We start from the raw sequence: 6,000 nt of genomic DNA, 5'->3' as shown, positions 1-6,000 counted from the left end.
CCCTTGTGGGTGATTTTAGGACAAATTGGACCCTTTTAGGACCACGCATCTCCAGTTCTTGATCCAGTGAATGCACCTACGAGAGAAACCTGGCAGACATCCCGGCCCAGTCAGGCCAGAGCTCCTGTGCTGTGGTTTTAGGATCCTTTGGGGGTTTCAGCCTCTGTCCTTGTTCGACAGTCCTGAGACAGATGAGGGATCTCGGGGCCGTGTCTTACAGGGGGATGTTTGGAGCTCACAGGGCTCCAAAGCCGAGCCTGAGACAACCCTTGGGAGGACATGAGGGGCTCCCCAAGAGGTGTTTTTGGGGGCCCTAGTGGCAGCAGAGACCCGATAGGGGCGGGGGGAGCAACGGGTTTAGAGAGCTCTGGGAGAGCCTCAGCTTCCCTAAGCGAGACCCTGGAGAGAGGAGAGCCCCAGAAGCGGGAACCCCGAGAGGAGGGGGGGAGCCCTGGGATTGCCGGGACCATGGTGGGGGGCGCTGGGGCTGGAGGGGCAGGATGGGCGGGAAAGGGGAATGGCTGCTCCCAGTACAAGACCAATTGCCCTCTCCCTGTGGTTCCAGTTTCCTTGGTACAATGTGGATGGTCCAGCCCTAACCCCCAGCCCACAGCCAGCGCTGGCCCCAGTGCCAGCTCTGAGCCCCCCTCGGCCCCAATCCCAGCCCAACTCAGCCCAAATCCCAGGCTGGCAACGGCCCCTCTCCCCGCCCTGACACCGCCCCCAGCCCCGAGCCCCGCCCCTCATGGAGCCCTCCAAGCAATGAGCCCAGGCACCCCAAAAGTGGGGCTGGGACCCCCGGAATGGGCTTGAGAAGCCCCAGAATGGGCCTGGGCATGCCCAGCATGGGACCGGGACCCCCACAATGGGGCTGGGACCCCCGCACCCGCTCCCCGCCTTACCCCACCCTCGGCATGGAACGAACCAATCAGCGCCGCCGTGCACAATGCCAGCAGTAACACCTGCCGCAGCGACCAATCAGATGGCTCCGTCTCGCTGGCTCCCCGCCCCCATTGTGACATCACAAAGGGCCCGGCCACTCGGTGCCTGACGCCGAGAACGTCACTGAGCTGCCATTGGCTGTCGGGGAGAGGGCGGGGCTTGCCTCGAGTATAAAAGGGGCGTGAGCGCCCGCAGGTGTCCTGGCAGGGTCCTGCCATGGGAGCGGCGCTGGAGCCCTGGGGCCAAGCCTGCGTGGGCAGTGGCGAGCGACCAACCCTACGCTGCCAGCGGGGGGCGACCAACCTGCGCCACCGGAGGCCAACCCTGCGCAGCCAGCGGTGAGCGACCAACCCTGCGTGGCCAGCGGCCAACCCTGCCCAGCCATTGGACAACCCTGCGCAGCCAGCGGCCAGCAGCAACCCTTCGCGGCCAGCGGCCAACTCTTTGCCTCCAGCAGCCAGCGGCCAACCCTGCACAGCCAGCGGCCAGCAGCCAACTCTGCGCCACCAGAGGCCAACCCTGTGCGGCCAGTGGCCAACCCTGCAAAGCCAGTGGCCAGCAGCCAACCCTGCACAGCCAGTGGCCAGCGGCCAACCCTGCACGGCCAATGACCAACCCTTTGCGGCTGGCGGCCAACCCTGCATGACTAGCGGTCAGCGGCTAACCCTGCGCAGCCAGCGGCCAACCCTGTGCTGCCAGCGGCCAACCCAGCGCACCCAGCAGCCAGCCCTGCGTGGCCAGTGGCCAGCGGCCAACCCTGCATGGCCAGCGGCCAACCCTTCGGGGCCAGCGGCCAGCGGCCAACCCGGCGCAGTCAGCGGCCAACCCTGCACCACCAGTGGCCAGCAGCCAACCCTTCGCAGCCAGCGGCCAACTCTTCGACTCCAGCGACCAGCGGCCAACCCTGCCCGGCCAGCAGCCAGCGGCCAACCCTGTGCGCCCGGCAGCCAGCCCTGCATGGCCAGTGGCCAGCGGCCAACCCTGCACGGCCAGCGGCCCACCCTGCCAGGCCAGCGGCCAACCCTGCCCAGCCAGCGGCCAGCGGCCAACCCTGCGCGGCCAGCTGCCATCAACCAACCCTGCCCAGCCAGCGGCCAACCCTGCACTGTCAGCAGCGAGCGACCAACTCTGCATGGCCAGCGGCCAACCCTTCGGGGCCAGCGGCCAGCAGCCAACCCGGCACGGTCAGCGGCTAACCCACTGCGGCCAGCGGCCAGCGGCAACCCTGCACCACCAGGGCCAGCAGCCAACCCTTCGCAGCCAGCGGCCAACTCTTCGCCTCCAGCGGCCAGCGGCCAACCCAGCGCGGCCAGCGGCCAACCCTGCGTGGCCAGTAGCCAGCAGCCAAACCTGCGTGGCCAGCGGCCAGCGGCCAACTCTTCGCCTCCAGCGACCAGCGGCCAACCCTGCGTGGCCAGTGGCCAGCGTCCAACCCTGCCCGGCCATCGGCCAACCCTGTGTGGCCAGCGGCCAACCCTGCACGGCCAGTAGCCAGCAGCCAACTCTGCGCAGCCAGTGGCCAGCAGCCAACCCTGCGCAGCCAGTGGCCAGCAGCCAACCCTGCGCAGCCAGTGGCCAGCAGCCAACCCTGTGCAGCCAGTGGCCAGCGGCCAACCCTGTGCGGCCAGCGGCCAACTCTTCGCCTCCAGTGGCCAACTCTGCCTGGCCAGCTCCTATCAGCCAACCCTGCCCGGCCACCGGCCAACCCAGCGTGGCCAGCGGCCAACCCTGCCCAGCCATCGGCCAACCCTGCGCGGCCGGCGGCCAACCCTGTACAGCCAGCGGCCATCAGCCAACCCTGCCCAGCCATCAGCCAACCCTGCGCCACCAGCAGCCAACCCTTCACCCCCAGCGGCCAGCGGCAAACCCTGCTCGGCCATCGGCCAACTCTGCGCAGCCAGCAGCCAACCCTGCACGGCCGCGGCCAACCCTGTGCGGCCGGCAGCCAACCCTGCACAGCCAGCGGCCAGCGGCCAACCCTGCACCGCTGGAGGCCAACCCTGCCCGGCCAGCTGCTATCAGCCAACGCTGCCTGGCCAGCAGCCAACCCTGAGCAGCCAGCGGCCCGGCCCAGGGGGAAAGGTGCGGGTGGACGGGAGGGAGGTAGCAGCACCGCATGTGTGTCTGCGCCCCATCCTGTCATGGGATGTGCAGGAGGAGGGATGGACACCGGCCAGAGACTCCAACCCCCGAGCGTGCCCTGCAGGGAGAGGGACAGAGAGCCCCCGGTGTCGCTGCAGGACACCAACAAAAGAGCAAAGACTGCGACTATTTCAGAAGGCAAAAGGCATAAAAACCCTCTTGAATTGTCTCATTTTAGAAGGCGTTCCCATACAGACTTAACACCATGGGTGACCAAGACTTGCAACTCTCCAATGCCACTGGGCAAAGTAGAGACGGGCCAAAATGTTTTTTCTCTGAGAAGCAGAAAAGCAACACGCCACCTGGAGAGAGATTGTTTTGGGAGAGTTGTTTTGCCAAGATTGTTTTGGGAAGAAGCTTTCCTAAGAAACTTTTCCCTTGGGAAAGGAGTTAGGAGCTACCAGCAGGCTCCAATCTCTAAGGCCCAAAAAGATCAGGCCCAAAGCCTGGCCCCCAGCACCCACCAGCATTTCCCACGCCCACAGCGATGGAGACCCCTCCAGCATCCCTGCGCACCGGCCAAAAGAAAATTGGTGGAAATCAAACTTTGAACACTGCAGCAAACGCTCTGGCCCAGATTTGCTTTTGCCAGGCCCCGCTGTGTCACCAGGGAAACTGGGTTGCCTCAGATGCCCTGGTGTCACAGCGCTGCCCTGGGCTCCAGCAGGCCCTGCAGTGTCCCAGGACAGCCTGGCTTCCAGGACATTCCATGGCCCGGCGCTCTCACGCCATGGAATTCTCTGGAATTGATGGAATCTGTCGTCATCCCGGTGTCAGAGGAGCTGACAGCCCCAGGCAGGCCAGCGGATTTCTGCCTGGCTGCTGCCTTGGGACACGGCTGGATGGGGCTCGGAGCAGCCCGGGACAGTGGGAAGTGTCCCAGCCACGGCAGGGGTGGCACTGGGTGGGCTTGAAGGTGCCTTCCAAGCCAAACCGTGGCCGCATTCTCATCCTGGGGAGCCCCACAAGAGCAGGACGAGGGAAGGAGCCCCGCAGAGACCCAGAATCCCGGAGGATTCCCTCTCCAGGGCAGGAGGGTGCTGAAAGCCTGAGGAGCCCCCCAGTTGCCCACGCTGCTGACTTTGAAGCCCCTTGCCAGGCTCCTCTCCCTCTCCTCACTGCATTCTCCAGCCACGAGGGGATCGCCCTGCCCCAGAGCCGCTGTCCGGCAAGAACGCCGAGGGAGCTGCCCGGCCACGCTCCCTCATTCACAAAGTCACCTCCAACCACCACCCAAGCATCGTCCCCGCCTCTGTGGGCTGGCCAGGGACACGGACACCACTGGTGGAGCAGTTCCCGGCCCCAGCACCCACCCCAAATTCAGCCCGAGCTCCCTCCTCCAGCCCAGCCCCAGCCCGCACTGCAGTCACAGGTTCGGCTCCAGCTGCCAAACTCAGCCCCAGTTCCTGCCCTGAGCCCATCACCATCATCAGCCCTCAGCCCCAGGCCAGCCCCAGAGCCACTGCCTCCCCCGAGCCAGCCCGAACCCCCAGCCCACAGCCAGCCCTGGCCCCAGTGCCAGCTCTGAGCCCCCCTCAGCCCCAATCCCAGCCCAACTCAGCCCAAATCCCAGGCTGGCAACGGCCCCTGCCCCCCGCCCTGACACCGCCCCCGGCCCCGAGCCCACCCCTCATGGAGCCCTCCAAGCAATGAGCCCAGGCACCCCAAAAGTGGGGCTGGGACCCCCGGAATGGGGCTGGGCACCCCAAAAGTGGGGCTGGGACCCCCGGAATGGGCCTGGGCACCCCCACAATGGGGCTGGGATCCCCGGGATGCTGCTGAGACCTCCAGAATGGAGCTGGGCAATGCCAGAATAGGCCTGGGCACCTCCAGAATGGGGCTGGAAACCCAAGAATAGGTATGGGGGATCTATAGGGGATCTATAGGGGTCTGGGGAGTCCTGGGAGTCTCTTTAGGGGATGTAGTGCCATGTCTACAGGGGATGTAGAGGAGTCTATGAGGCATTTTTGGGGATCTATTGGGGTTTTAGGGTGTTCTGGCTCTGCCTAAAGGGGGCTTGGGGGCTTATAGGGGATCTCTCGGGGTCTGAGGGGTCTACAGAGGGTCCGGAGGGGTCCATAAAGTGTGTCTGGGCATCCCTAAATGGGGTCTGGGGGTCTCTGTAGGGGATTTGGGGGGTCTGGGTGGCCTTTTGGCTGACTGGGGGGGTCTGTAGGGGCCTGTGTGAGCCTGTAGTGGGTGCGGAGAGGTCTGGGGGTGTCTTTGGATCCCTGTGAGGGGGCTGGGGGGTCTGGTGGGGTCTGGGGGTCTCTAATGGAGGTCTGAGGGGTCTATAGGGGTCTATGGGGGGTCTTTAGAGGGCCGGGGGGGTCTGGGGTTCCCTATAGAAGATTTGAGTAGGGTCTGGGGGTCCCTGTAGGGGATCCAAGGGTCTCTATGGGGGATTTGGGGGGGTCTTTAGGGGATCTGGGGGTCCCTCTAGGGGATGGGGATTGCCCTGGGGGTCTATAGGGGATCTGGGGGTCTCTATGGGGGATTTGGGGGGGTCTTTGGGGCATCTATAGGGGCTCTGTAGGGGTTCTGGGGTAGCCTATAGAGGGTCCAGGGGTACCTGGGGGGTCTGAGGGGGGTCTCAGGATCTCGATAGGGGAATTCTGGGGTGCTTCAAGGGAATATTTTGGGAATTTTGGGCTCTGTTCAGGGAATTCTTGGGATTCAAATGGGGCAATTTTGGGTTTTCTATTGGGAAATTGTTTGAATTTTGGGGCCTCTATTGGGAATTTTGGGTCCAAACGCAGGAATTTGGAGCATTTTGGGTACAAATATGGGAATTTGGGGATCTCTAGAGGAGAATTTTGGGAGTTTTGCAGTCTCCAGAGGAGATTTTCGGTCCAAACTTTGGAATTTGGGGTCCCCAAAAGGATCTTTTGGGAAATTTGGGTCCAAACTTGGGAA

This window comes from Prinia subflava, chromosome 30 (genome assembly GCF_021018805.1).
Source record: "Prinia subflava isolate CZ2003 ecotype Zambia chromosome 30, Cam_Psub_1.2, whole genome shotgun sequence".
Lineage (NCBI taxonomy): Eukaryota > Metazoa > Chordata > Aves > Passeriformes > Cisticolidae > Prinia > Prinia subflava.
Note: the sequence above shows the minus strand (reverse complement) of the source record.